This window comes from Balaenoptera ricei, chromosome 2 (genome assembly GCF_028023285.1).
Source record: "Balaenoptera ricei isolate mBalRic1 chromosome 2, mBalRic1.hap2, whole genome shotgun sequence".
Classification (NCBI taxonomy): Eukaryota; Metazoa; Chordata; class Mammalia; order Artiodactyla; family Balaenopteridae; genus Balaenoptera; species Balaenoptera ricei.
The window spans coordinates 184,951,499-184,966,656 of record NC_082640.1 but is presented as its reverse complement, the minus strand read 5'-3'; the positions used below and the strand labels follow the sequence as shown (position 1 = coordinate 184,966,656).

The 15,158-nt window shown below is 48.0% G+C and overlaps 1 pseudogene; it reads left to right on the top strand.

The window, feature by feature from the left end:
• Positions 1-5,847: 5,847 nt before the first annotated feature.
• LOC132361381 (U6 spliceosomal RNA) lies at positions 5,848-5,944 on the top strand (annotated as a pseudogene).
• Positions 5,945-15,158: the final 9,214 nt, after the last annotated feature.

The window sequence follows — 15,158 nt, the reverse complement described above, 5'->3', positions numbered from 1 at the left end:
TTTTGGCTTATAGCTGTGCAATTGTCTCTTTCCACGCAGTTCAGTCTGTTTTTGCTTCCTGTATTTTGAAGCTCTATTATTAGATACATAAAGCATTGTTGTGTCCTTTTCATGAATCGACCCCTTGATCACCGTGAAACACCCCACTTTATTCCTAGTAGTGTTATTTGCTCTGAAATTTACTTCATCTGATATGAGCATGGTCTCTCTGGCTGGTTTTCTCTGGATCAGTGTTAGTGTGATGTCTTTTCCATCCTTCGCTTTTACCCCATCTGTGCCTTTATACTGGGTTGCCCAAAATGTTCGTTCGGTTTTTTCCGTAAGATGGCTCTAGTAGCACTTAGCTGTCTTTAACTTCATTCGAAACAATTTTGTTAGATTGTACGTGACAGCTGTCACATCAGCGTGCATTTAAAAAAAACTTATCAAAATTGGTGAATTTTTGTGCAGCCATTTTAATATGGAAGATGGAAGAAAAAAAGCAACATTTTCAGCATATTATGCTTCATTATTTCAGGAAAGGTAAAAACGCAACTGAAATGCAAAAAAAGATTTGCGCAGTGTATGGAGAAGTTGCTGTGACTGATCCAATGTGTCAAAAGTGGTTTTTGAAGGTTCGTGCTGGAGATTTCTCACTGGACGATGCTCCACGGTCAGGTAGACTAGTTGAAGTTGATAGCGATCAAATGAAGACATTAATTGAGAACAATCAATGTTATACCATGTGGGAGATAGCCACCATACTCAAAATATCCGAATCAAGCTATGAAAATCATTTGCACCAGCTTGGTTATATTCATCGCTTTGACGTTTGGGTTCCACGTAAGTTAAGCGAAAAAAACCTTCTTGACCGTATTTCCCCATGCGATTCTCTACTGAAACGTAAGGAAAATGTTCCGTTTTTAAAACAAATTGTGACGGGCAATGAAAAGTGGATACTGTAAAACAATGTGGAATGGAAGAGATCGTGGGGCAAGCGAAATGAACCACCACCAACCACACCAAAGGCCAGTCTTCATCCAAAGAAGGTGATGCTCTGTATATGGTGGGATTGGAAGGGAGTCCTCTACTATGAGCTTCTTCCAGAAAACCAAACGATTAATTCCAACAAGTACTGCTCCCAGTTAGACCAACTGAAAGTGGCACTTGACGAGAAACGTCCAGAATTAGTCAACAGAGAATGCATAATCTTCCATCAGGATACCGCAAGACCGTATGTTTTTGATGACCAGGCAAAAACTGTTACAGCTTGGCTGGGAAGTTCTGATTCATCTGCCATATTCACCAGACACTGCACCTTTGGATTTCCATTTATTTCGGTCTTTACAAAATTCTCTTAATGGAAAAAAATTTCAATTCCCTGGAAGACTGTAAAAGGTACTCAGAACAGTACCTTTTATCAAAAAGATAAAAAGTTTGGGGAAGATGGAATTATGAAGTTGCCTGAAAAATGGCAGAAGGTAGTGGAACAAAAGTGTGACTACTTTGTTCAATAAAGTTCTTGGTGAAAATGAAAAATGTGTCTTTTATTTTTCCTTAAAAACCGAAGGCACTTTTTGGCCAACCCAGTATTTAAAGTGGGTTTCTTATAGTTGGCTCTTGCTTTTAGAAAATCCTATCTGACAATCTCTGCCCTTTATTTGCGGGGTGGTGTGGGGTTAGAGATATGGCTGGGTGAAGTCACCATCTTGCTATTTGTTTTCGATTTGTCCCACCTGTTCTCTGTCCAGAAGTGAGCCCGTGATTCCGCTCCCCGACACCCCCAGAGCTCCCCGTCTCAGTAAACACTGCCTGCCTCAGCCAGGTGCTCGGGTGTTCCTTGGTGTCTCTGAAAACACTCCCAGCCCCTCACATCTCCATCTGATCCAGCAGCAAAGCCTGCCACTCTCCCCGGACGCCTCCCAAATCGGACGTCTCTTCCCCACCTGCACTGCCAGCCCCAGCCTGAGGGTCTTCCCCTCTTTCTAAAATGCTCTTCCTAACAGAAAGACTCACAGACATAGAAAACAAACTTATGGTTACCAGGAGGGAAAGGGGGGTGGGGGGAGGGATAAGATAGGAGTTTGGGATTAACCGATACACACTACTTTATATAAGATAGATAAACAACAAGGTCCTACTGTATAACATGAGAAACTATATTCAATATCTTGTAATAACCTATAATGGAAAAGAATCTGAAAAAAAAATATATATGAATCACTTTGCTGTACACCTGAAACTAACACAACACTGTAAATCAGCTATATTTCAATAAAAAATTTTAAAAAATAAAAAATAAAAAGGATGCTCTTCCTCCAGGGTCCTAAAGAACTCACTCCTTCTCTTCACCAGACCTCTGCTCAAGCGTGACCCCCTTTAGCGGGGCCTTCAAAACAACACCACCACTGCTCACCCCTTTATCTATTGCTTCATTTTCCTCCAGAGCATGTTTCCGTGCACGACACATACTTGTGCTTCTTGCTTAGGGTTTGAGCCCCCAACCAGAATGTGATTCCATGAGGTCCAGGGCTTGCTCTGGTTAACACTGAATCTTAGAGTGGGCCAGTGGCTGGAACTGCGTCTTGCTCACTGTGGGTGATGAGGGAATCTTTGAGGCCTGAGGAAATAGAGTAATTCTGTTCCCTCCAGGTGAATTACAGGGTGATTCTAAAAGAACAGAAGTTAAAAAAAAAAAGCGGGACTTCTCTGGCAGTCCAGTGGTTAAGACTCCGCGCTTCCAATGCAGGGGGCACGGGTTCGATCCCTGGTCAGGGAACTAAGATCCTGCATGCCACGCGGTGCAGCCAAAAAAAAAAAACCAGTATTACTCAGCAAGTGTTAGCTACAAACACTTTTCCCATAGAGGGATTCTTTTCCCATATAGGTTATTACAGAATACTGAGTAGAGTTCCCTGTGCCTTACAGTAGGTCCCTATTGATTATCTATTTTATATATAGTAGTGTGTATGTGTTAATCTCAAACTCCTAATTTATCCCTCCCGCTACCCCCCTTTCCCCTCTGGTAACCGTGTTTGTTTCCTATGTCTGTGAGTCTGTTTCCATTTTGTAAATAAGTTCATTTGTATCAATTTTTAAATTCCACATATAAGTGATATCATATGATATTTATCTTCCCCTGTCTGATTTACTTCACTTAATATGATATTCTCTAGGTCCATCCATGTTGCTGCAAAAGGCATTATATCATTCTTTTTTATGGCTGAGTACTATTCCATTGTATATATGTACCACATCTTCTTTATCCATTCACCTGTCGATGGACATTTAGGTTGCTTCCATGTCTTGGCTATTGTGAATAGGGCTGCTATGAACATAGGGGGTGCATGTATCTTTTCAAAGTATGGTTTTCTCTGGATATACGCCCAGGAGTGGGATTGCTGGATCATACGGTAGTTCCATTTTTAGTTTTTTTTTAGAGAACCCGGGGGAAGGTTTTTGAAGTGATCTCTGCACTTGTAGTCACAGAACCCAGTAGAGCAAACTCCAACACACAACCTCAGGGAAAGTAAGGGTAACTGTATCAATCATGAGAGGCTGGGTTATACTGCAGGCACAAATGACAGTCAAATCTCAGCGGCTAGAACATTTCTTGCCCCAGCTACATGTCCATCCGGGGTTGGCTGTGACTTTGCCGCACCTGCTCTTATTCTGAGACCCGGGCTGATGGAACAGCTTCTATCTGGAGCACTGTCTGTTGCTTGGTCAGTTCTGGCTGCTATAACAATACCATCGACTGGGGGTACTTAAACAACAAACATTTATTCCTCACAGTTCTGGACGCTGGGAGCCTGGGTTTGGGGGGGCAGCATGGTCCAGTTCTGGCAAAGACTCTCTTCCTGGTTTACAGATGGCTCCCTTCTTGCTGTGTCCTCGCATGGCAGAGAGAGAAATCACCTCTCTAGTGTTTCTTTTCATAAGGGCACGAATCCCATTCATGAGGAATTTACCCTCATGAACTAATTCCCTCCCAAAGGCCTCATCTCCAGATACCATCATATTGGGGACTGGGGCTTTAGCATGTGAATTTTGGGGGCAGGGGACACATTCAGGCCATAGCACCTGTTCTGTGGCAGAAGGAAATGAGCTATGGAGAGAACTACATGCTGGCTCTTCGGTTTCTGCTCAGAAATGACACATGTCACATCCTCTCATATTCCATTGGTTGAAGCAAGTCACATGGCCAAGCGTGATGTCAATGGACCAGGATGTATAAACTCACAGGGAGGGGAAATGAAATGCTACAGTAAGTCAGTGAAATATGAGGGCAAAAGGAGTTGTTGTTTCTTTTCTTTTTTTTTTTCTTTGGCTACACCACATGGTATGTGGGATCTTAGTTCCCCAACCAGGCATCAAACCTGCGCCCCCTGCATTGGAAGGCAGAGTCTTAACCAATGGACCACCGGGGAATCCCCAGAGCTGTTGTTTCTACGAAAACTAAGTTGAATTCTTATCTGGGAAGACTGGATAAAGGCAAGTCCCTAAAAATACTGTTGAATTACATTCGAGTCAGACAGGTGAAGACATTGGGGGAAATCATAAACATCTAGAAGGATTCTGTGTGTCAGCCGCTAACGTAGTGCCTTTCAGTCCTCACTCCACTTTAAAGAAACAAAGACTGGAAATTATACACAATCTATCACTGGTGTATGGATTGTGCATGAAAGATGGTGTGGCATTTGAATCGGTGGACTCTTCCCCAAACAAAAGGCTTTGGGCTTTACATGAAAGCCATTGTTGATTCATTCAGCGTTCAGGGCGGGAAACAAACCACTCCAGGTATTTCAAGTAGAAAGGGATTTCATAGATGGAGTTAAGTGCTTACAAAAAGGCACAGACATCAAGGGCTGCCCTAGACCTGTGCTTTATGTCTCTGTTGCCACAGCTGTCACCCAGAATTCAGGGGCTTGCTCCTGTCTGGTCACCCACACCATGAAGCAGGTGACCAGGCAGTGGGACGTGGGTCCAGCTACTGCCAACACACATGCCTGCCATAGCCTGCTTGCCACCCATTGTGCTAATCTCTTTGGAAAGATTACCTCCCAAGGCTTGCATGGGTGTGTTTAATTGGTAAAACCATATCTCCAACAGAATCCTAGCTGCAAGAGAGTCTGGAAAATATAGATTTTTTTTTTTTAAGTTTTCCTGCCTCTGCAATAGATAATGGGTTAAATATTGTTTGAAAGAAGCTGTGTATCCAGTAAAATTGGCAAATACAGGAATGTTCTTTTATTTATAAAGATATTTTGGGGGGACTTCCCTGGTGGCGCAGTGGATAAGACTCCACGATCCCAAGGCAGGGGGCCCGGGTTCGATCCCTGGTCAGGGAACTAGATCCCACATGCATGCCACAACCAAGGAGCCTCAACAAAGTAGCCTGCCTGCTGAAACTAAGATCCGGTGCAACCAAATAAATAAATAAATATTAAAAATATATATATATATATTTTCTTTTAGACAGTTTAAGTTAAAATAAGTTGTTTAGGGACTTCCCTGGGGGCACAGTGGTTAAGAATCCGCCTTCCAATGCAGGGGACATGGGTTTGAGCCCTGGTCTGGGAAGATCCCACATGCCGTGGAGCAACTAAGCCCGTGAGCCACAACTACTGAGCCTGTGCTCTAGAGCCCAAGAGCCACAACTACTGAGCCCACGTGCCACAACTACTGAGCCTGTGCTCTAGAGCCTGCGAGCCACAAGTACTGAAGCCTGCGCACCTAGAGCCCGTGTTCTGCAACAAGAGAAGCCACCGCAACGAGAAGCCCGCACACCGCAACGAAGAGTAGCCCCCACTCACCGCAATTAGAGAAAGCCCGCGCGCAGCAACGAAGACCCAATGCAGCCAAAAATAAATAAATTTATTAAAAAAAAATTGGAAGGATACAGAGAAGGTGAGCACGATCCTGCACAAGGGGGACACAAACTCATGAAGTGTTCTGAATTTTTCCAACAGTGTGAGTGTACTTAATACCACAGAACCGTACACTTGGAAGTGGACGGGGTGGTAGATTTTACAGTATGTGTATTTAACCACAATTTTAAGAAAAAAACTTATCAGGAGTAGTTTGAACAGTGCTCGCCTTCTTCTCATTGTATAACTTAGGATATGGAATGAGCATCTTTTCTCTGCCGTGGTGAACCATCATCATCTTTTCTAGGTCTGGGCCAGCCTCCAACGTGACCTTTGCACGCTCAGTGATTTGAAGCGTCTCTGAGTTCCTTTACCGCAAAGGTTTTTGCCGGCACCACTTCCTCGGCGTCTTCCTCCTTCTCGCCCCTCCCCAGGTCCCTCAGCCACACACCTCCAGCCCTGGCGCAGCGGCAGAGCCGCACCTCCACCCTCCCCTGTCCTCCTTTCCTTCTAGGACCGTCACCCTTCACTCCAATTGCACTGCCAGCTCTATTAGTGTTTTTGGTACCTGTCCTGCACCTCCATCTTTTGGCCAATTCCCTGTGTCAGTGATGCATTTTTGTAACACATTAAGTGGGTTTATCACAGAAGGCAACACAACTCACACTTTGCTGGCTGTGTAGGAACTGAGTAGCAGGTGTGTGGTGACCAACGACTTTTTAAAAATTATTTATTTATTTATTTTTAAAATTTTTGGCCGTGTTGGGTCTCGTTGTTGTGTGCAGGCTTTCTGTAGTTGCCGCAAGCGGGGGCCTACTCTTCATTGCAGTGCATGGGCTTCTCATTGCAGTGGTTTCTCTTGTTGCAGAGCACAGGCTCTAGGCTCGCGGGCTTCAGTAGTTGTGGCACGCAGGCTCAGTAGTTGTGGCTCGCGGGCTCTAGAGTGCAGGCTCAGTAGTTGTGGCGCACGGGCTTAGTTGCTCTGCGGCATGTGGGATCTTCCTGGACCAGGGCTCGAACCCGTGTCCCCTGCATTGGCAGGCGGATTCTTAACCACTGCACCACCAGGGAAGCCCTGACCGATGACTTTGAAAGCAGCGCCATGATGGGTTGTGGGTCTGAGGCACACCTGCGGGTGATTTGCAGACTGAATAGCTTGCAGCACAGTTTGTACTTGACGCAGTAACTCACGTAACACATCGAGGTAACTGATATTTGAACCGTGTTGGGGACTGGTGTTATTTAACTAGACCACAGTAATTAAAATCTGTGCACATCGGAACTGTGCGAAGCAGGGACCACCTACATTGCCACTTTCCCTCCGCCTTCCTGCTCCTTCTCCCCCTGCAAGCAGGAGCCAGCCTGGGTCCCTTGTCCTAAGATTGAAAGCAGGTGTCTGTGGGTCTTTCAGATTTTGGTTTTTGCCAGAGTCCTAGCCCTTAGGAAAACAAGGATGTAAGGAAAAGGAAGGAAGAACTGGAGTCTCCCTTGTGGGCAAACTGTCCTGGAGAAGCAGGGGGCAATGAGGTATCCTGGGCCATGGGAAGATTCCCTGGGCTGCGGTGGGAAGGCAGGTGACAAGGTCCCAGGCCTGCTGCCCGCCAGCCCCCAGAGAGCAATGCAGGTTGTGCACCCAGGTGGTAGGACTCCAGGCAGGCTGGCCAAAGTGGCCCTCGAGGCTGGGGACAGCACTGTGGCATGGGACCCGGAGCCTGCAGTACCTGTGTGGATAAACGATGAGTGGCCAGCAGGTCCCCACTCTCCCCTCCCCGGGCCCTGTCCCTGTGGGAGTCCTGACTTAGGAAGGGGCAGAACTCTGGAACTGACTCCTGTGATGTGCCAGCCCGTGGAATCGTGGAATGGGAACTGGGGTCAGAAATTAGGCTGTTATAGAAAACAGAGCCAGTGGAACTTCCCGCACACACGTTTGTGGCTGGAGAGTCATGCTTGTGATAATCACGGCTGTGCTACCGCCATGAGCTGGCCCGATCTAACGGCTTTATCCGACATCCACAATGTTAACGAGGTAGCTTATTATCGCCGCAGTTTGAAGATGGGGTAATAGAGCCGAAGGCAGAAGTAACCTGCTTAAGGTCTCACAGGTAGCAAGAGGCAGAGGAGGAGTTCAGACTCAGAGACTGCCTGTGTCTAGAGGCTTCTAACCACCAGGAGGGTGTGGACTGTCTTTTTCCCAGTCTCCACCGTGGCACCAAGCACAGGGGGGCTGCCGGTGCACCCTCTCTCTCCCGAACGTCCCCTGGCGCCCACCTCCACTTTCCGTCTGTAAAGCAGTGATCACTGGCCCAGAGCAACTGCACAGCCACCCAAAACTCCGCTCACAGGGTTAAGCATCCGAGTGTTCACTTTGAAGAAAGAATCTCCTTTACTCCAAAGGATGGAAACGTTTGACAGGGGCGCTCCCACATTTCCAGTGGAATTCCCTGTCCGGTGAGGTGTAAAGCACGGGGCACAGTGTCCTCCTAGGCTGGGACTTTGCTGAACCTCAGTGCAATGATCCCTTTTCACCGTGGGGGCAGAGGGGGGACACTTCCACGATTTCACTGACAAGACAAAACCCCCATTTTGCCCTGAAAGTGGTAGGATCTAAAGGGTTTCATCAGAAAACATGTACTATTTCCTTGATCCCAGCATTTGCTGGAATCCCCCTGCACTGCCAGCCAGCCTTCTTTTAAGTTTGACAACTGCTGTTTCTGTAACCTAAACAATTTCATATTGACTTTCTAAGTTGAGCCAGGAGGGGCCGTGGTTAAGCCACTTAACCTCTTTGCACGTCTGTGCCTCATCCACGAAGTAAAGACGGGAGACCCCTTGTTTACAAGCAGCACGTTTCCCAGTATCGCCCGGGCAGCTGTGCACGGCAACCTGGAGGCTGGGGGCTGGTCGTGCATTGAAAATGGGCCTCTGGGGTCAAATAAGGTTGGGAATCACTACGTTAGACAAAGCTTAACGAGTTCCTTCTGGACAGGACTTTTCAGAGCCTCTAGAAGGCCTTGTGAATCTCTGCGGGGCAGGGGAGGTGTAGTTTCTTAAATTCCTTGGCTATGGAACTCTTTTGGTGCAACATCAAAATCCAGCCAGTGTGGGGCTGGAGATTTACAGGTGATACCTGGAGAACACTGCTGTAGAACAGACCCGTGTGTTTAATAACCACGGGCCACTATTGCAGCTTTCTGAAAAAGCAGGCAACCAGTGCTTCCCACCAATAGTTAGTCCTCACTTTGACCAGAAAGAGGATTCCGCAGTCACCCACCAGCCTCACTTGCAGGCCTGTTGAGGGACACCTTTCTCCTGTTACTAAGCTGGCTTTGGAGGGGTTTGGAATGCTTGGCTGGCACGGCAGTGGGTGGTGAGAAAGTCCTGGTTCTGGTAGGAACCTGGCGCTGCCACTACCAGCTGTGTGACCTTGGGTGAGTCTCTTAACCTCTCTGTGCCAAGTTCCCCTTCTTTAAATGAGGCTAATGAGTGTAACTGCCCCTGGAGCTATGAGAGGAATACATGAGACAAAGTGGCCTGCACAGCTGGCCACTCACGGGCAGCTCTTTTTAATGTTACCGTTATTAGTAATAGTGATGGCGGTGCTGCAGCCCGGTCTGCACTGAGCCCTCATCCCAGGTCTGTGGAGGAACCTTATTCTAGGAATGTAGGGCCTCCAAAGAACAGTTCTGTTTAGTTTTGAAATATATACATATAGGTTTTCTTTACTGAAAAGCTAAGAATGGATGTCTTGTTTAAATTGCATATTTATTTCTTCAGCTTTAAAAAAACTGTGGTAAAATATACATGAAACTTAAGCATTTTAAAGTGTACAATCAGTGGTATTAAGTAAATTTGTGTAACCATCACCACTATCCATGTCCAGAATGTTTTCATCACGCCAAACTGAAATTTTCTATCCTCCAAACATAACTTGCCATCACCCCAACCCGAGGGGCCGCTCTGAGAAGGGTCGCTCTGGAGGGAAGCCCCTCCTCAGGGCCCCGCCCTTCCCCAGGACCCAGTGCCCCACTCGGCTGGCACCCGCCAGACACAACACCAAAACGCAGCCCCCAGCAGCAGCCTCTTCCCTAGCATTTTCTCAGACTTAAAGCCAAGAACAAGTTAAGCAATTACGTGCTTCTTTAACCTCCTCTCTCAGTACTGCACCTTCAGAATGAGAAAGTGAGGTGGACAATTACATGTGACGCAGTATCCTTGATGGGATCCTGACACAGAAGAAACACACTGGGGAAAAACTAAGAAACTCTGAACAAACTATGGACTCTAGTTAATAATAAGTATCAATATCATCTCATCAAATGTAGCAAATGTACAACTAATGCAAGATGTTAACAATAAAGGAAATGGTGTGTGTGCCCGTATATGTGTGTATGTGGGGGGCTGTAATAAGGGCACTCCCAACTCTTAACTTTTCAGTAAATCTAAAACTGATTGATTGATTGCCACGAGGCGGGGCATGCGGGATCTTCGTTCCCCGACCAGGGATCGAACCCGTGCCCCTCCAGTGGAAGCTCGGAGTCTTAATCACTGGACGGCCAGGGAAGTCCCTTTTTTTTTTCTTAATATAGTCTAATAACAAAGAAAGTGAGGCAGGGTCCGTTGTGATGATCTCATGTGTCAGAGAGCCCCTCCTCTCGAGGGCCAGACATCCTAACGGGCGGTGGGTGCCTTTGGTTCTGGGGAAAAGGATCCCGACGTGGCCATGCCTAGACGGCTCAGGGGCAGGCCCCATCCTGTACGGTGAAACTCGCGACTCTGGGCCGTGGTTCCAGCATCCTAATTATGCTCCTAGACCACCACGGGCCTGTAAAGGTTTTCCAGACACTGGGGCTGATGATGGAAACAGAGGGGACACGAGTGACAGGTGGGTCTCATGGACGAGGGCCGAGTCCCCTCTGGAGGCGCTGCACAGGCCCCCCTCGGGGTACAGGAGCCATCTGCTAGAAGGCCTGCGGGTTGAGCAGGTTGATGCCTGGGTCCAACCCTGGCTCCTTCGCTCCAGGCTGTGCGGCCTCAGCAAAGTCTCCCCGTCTACGACAATGATCCCGCACCGCTGTTGGAAAGATCTAGTTAAGACAACAAAAGTCAAGTGGTTCGCACCTAGAGGGTGCAGGCCCGCCACATACCCACTGTCTACGACTGGTCCCTGAAGTCATTCGAGGACAGGGGGCGCTGCTCGGCTGAACACGGGATCCACGGCCAGCTTTCTGGGCAGATGAACAGGGTGCCCGTTTCCCCGGGCCGCTGCGTCCCGCCAGGCCTTCGCCCCGCTTCTTACTTGGCAGGCATTCCACGCACCCCGCCTCACCTAGACCTGAGGCAACCCTGTTCTCCCGGCAACACTGTACCCATGTCACAGGCGAGGTAACTGAGGGCCGGATCACCTTTTAGGCGGGCTCTTTATTCAGCAAGTGTTCGAACTCGACTTGCCCACGGCCGTGTGCGGAGGCCGAGACCGGCCGGCAGCCCGCGAGCTTCTGAGTCTAGGTCTCTCCGGCCCTTCGCTGCTGTGCAAAGACACCATCGCCGCCTCGGTCAAGTGCCCGGGAGTCGGCTCGGTCCACGGCCCCATGGCCCGCTTAACCATGTGAGCCCTAGGACCAATCCCCAGGGCCAGGACCGGGAGGCCTTGGGATTGGCCCAGCCCGGCCGGGGGGCGGGACTCTTGCTCGGAGGGTAGAAGCCTTGCCTTCCCCTCCCCACCCAATCGCTGTCATCCGCGTGAATCTCGCTCGCTCGCTCGCGAGACCGGTATCCGGTCGGTGCCTTTAAACCCCCCACAATGCACCGGCGGGGGCGGGGCCGTCGTATTTTGGCACGGCCTCGCGCGCTGCTTGCGTCATCTTTCCGAGCCTGCCTGGAGATTAGGGTATTTCTGGGCGCGGAAAGTTTGCCCGGCTCCCCGTTTGTGGAGACTAGGGTAAGTTTCTTAAAACGGGTCCAAGGGCCTCCCTTCGCCGTTCCTTCCCTGGCCCTAAGGCCTTGTCCCCGCAACCGTCTCCGAAGCGCTGGGTTCCGCCCTCACTGCTGTCTTGGCGTGGCTAGCGCTCCAAGCACTCATTTGATTTTTCTCGTTCCACCTAGAGGAGGGATACTTAAGCTGTGGTCCTTGACTGGACTTCTGTGGGCTGTGATCCGCTTCAAGGTTTATGCAGAATAGGCTGTGTAGGAGCACCTGGGGATTGGTGGGGCGGAGGGGCTTTCATCAGACTTAGGTGCTGAGAACCCTCACAGGACTAACAGGGCCCCACTTGGTCCGTCTGTGGGCTCTTTGTCAGCACGGGGCCTGGCACAGACGTGCTCAGATGCTTATTAGAGGGAAGAGAATATTCTAACTTTATTTCTCCCAATTACCCTCTGCACACTCCTCAGGCTACTTCACAGGAAGACTTGGTATTACCGCACACAGCTTTTGATTGCACACCTCCCTGGTGCGATCAGGCTCTTCCCTCTGCCGGATCGTTCATTCATTCATCCTTCCATCAAACCGTGATGGAGCCTATGAACTAGCGAGTGGAGGAGTGGAGCACAGCGCCAGACACTGGAGACACAGTGGTGAACAAGACAGGCCCAGGCGCTGTTCCCTCTGAGCTCATGGTCTCCAGGAGACACAGGGAGGTTGGAGCTGAGGGAAAAGCCGTGAGCGCCTCTGGATTGGTCACCAGGGAGTTCTGAGACTGAAGGAAAAATAGCTAATAACCGAGTCAGGGTGAGGGGGGAACGGCATGGGTAAGATTCCGGCCTGTCACAGGAGGAGAGGAGAGAAGAGAAGGTGCAAGGCCAGCGTTTTGACCCTTGGAGCGTTGCTAGGAAGGTGTGGACTGATGAGATGAGTTTTTTGGAAGATGCAAAACCAGGGGTGCTCTCACATGAAGAGCTGGCTGGCTGTTTACGTGAGGGATGCAAGAGCAAGAGGGAGTTGGGCAGACAGAGGCGGGAAAGGGAACGGCTGAGCAAGGGCTGGTTGTAGAAATCCGACATGTGCAGGAGCCTTCCTGGGCCTTAGTTTGCCCATCTGTAAAGTGTGAGGGCTGGACTCCACCTTTAAGGTCCTCCCACCTGTGATTCGAATTTAGCAACACTCCAGGGAGGTGAGGGTTTATAAGTGATTACAGCAGGGAGAGAGAAGGAAGGGAGGCGGGAGAGAGTGACACAAACACAAAAGGGACACTGGGAAGAGCAGGACCCAGGGGCCTGCCCAGGTCAGAACCATCCTTAGATTCAGACCCTCAGTTGTCCTGCTGTGGGACCTTGGGCAGTTCACTCCAGCTCCCAAGGGCTCAGGTTTTGTCTTTGTGATATGGGGATAGTTAGTAATAATAATGCTAGGTGACACTGTCTCTGGGTTTTTGGGGATACCGTAGCCAGGGAACTGCAACTCAGAAAAAAACAACTACAATGTTGATTTGCATACATATAAAATAATCTCTGGAAAAATAAGCAAGTTTGCCTCCAGGGAGTGGAACTGGGTGAGTGGATGGTAGAGGGCAGAGAGGGCAGAGAGGAGAGGAAGGAAAGTTGTTTTCTTTCTTTTTTTTACTGTTTTTCTTTTTGAATTTTGAACCACATGGCAAGTCAGAGAGCAATGCCAGGCCTTCGTGTTTCTGCACTGGTCACAGCCAGGGGCATACCAGACTTGAAGGCAGAGGGCACATTAGCAAGGGCACGTTCTGGGTATCTGGACACCTGAGTTCTGATTGAGGTCTCCCACCAACACACCCTGGATTTATTTTCTTCACTCATAAATGTGGAGACAAGTGGGGGCTTTATAGAGGGTAAAGCAAAATCTTAGGACCCTGCTGGCTTGCAGGGATTCGGATTCTACCAGTGACTAGCTGGTGAGCTTGGGTAAATCACTTAATCCCTCAGAATCTCAGTGTTCTCATCTGAAAAATGGGGATTAACGCCACCAACCTAATTGTTGTGAGAATTTGATAAGATGCTGTGTGCGGGGGGACAGTCCAGCACGTGGTAGGTGCTCAGAAAGAATTACTTCCGGGTGGGGGAGGGACGGACTGGGAGTTTGGGATTCGCAAATGCAAACTATTACATACAGAATGGAGAAACAACAAGGTCCTACTGTATAGCACAGGGAACTGTATTCAATATCCTGAGATAAACCATAATGGAAAAGAATATAAAAAAGAAGGTATGTATATGTATAACCGAATCCCTTTGCTGTAGAGCAGAAACGAACACAACATTGTAAATCAACTACACTTCAATCAAAAAAAAAAAATTACTTTCATTCTTTCTCCTATTCTAGCTTTGAAGAACCCATGACTGTTAGGCTGGAGAAACATAACCGAGTTAATGTTTGTTTTTAACATTTAAAGGCTTTCAGAATGTGTGATGCAGGGAGAACGCGTCAAGAAGCACAGCGTGTCCAGTTTACAGTACAATCTGACCAGCGATTATGTAAAAATACCTGAGCAAGAGGAGGCTCAAGGCAGGCATCCCATGTGCTGGGAGGCGGTGGCGCGACCCGGCGGGTGCTCCTGGCGGCCCTCTGGTGGTGAGGAGGGAGACTGCGTGTCAGCGGAACGGCCTGAGCGTCTCGCATCAGGACCTGGCTGATTCCAAGTGTTGCAACCTGGAACAGGAATGTACACTTGTAAAATGTAAAACGTACACTTGTAAAATTAGTGCACGTATTCCAGAAATATATAAGCTCTTGAAATATTTATTTTTGGCACATACTGACGTTATATATAGTATATGATATATATATTCTGTTTGGGGATATTATATATGTGTATGCATATAATATGATTCTGTTAAGCAAACTGTTTTGGAACTTGCTTGTTTCATCTAAACATATATTTTGAATAACGTTCCATGTAAGAACATATAGTTTTAACACAGTCTCCATTTTTAAAAACTTTTATGGAACAGTTGAAAGCATAAAATATACTAATCTTAAGTCTGCGGCTCAATACATTTTTATATATGTATACACCCATAATGCATTCTTTTTTCCAACAGATGAAAAATGTTAATCTCCATAATCATAATAGTTAATACATTTAATGTGTTCCAGACACTACTCTTAAGTGCTTCTCCACATAGAACCTTCTTTCTTTTTTTTAAAAAAATATTTATTTATTTATTTGGCTGCCCCGGGTCTTAGTTGCAGCACTTGGGATCTTCACTGATGCGTGCAGGATCTTTAGTTGCGGCATGCGGGATCTAGTTCCCGGGCCCCCTGCATTGGGAGCGCAGAGTCTTAACCACTGGACCACTAGGGAAGTCCCCACGTAGAACCTTCTTTAAAGTTTACATACTATTCCA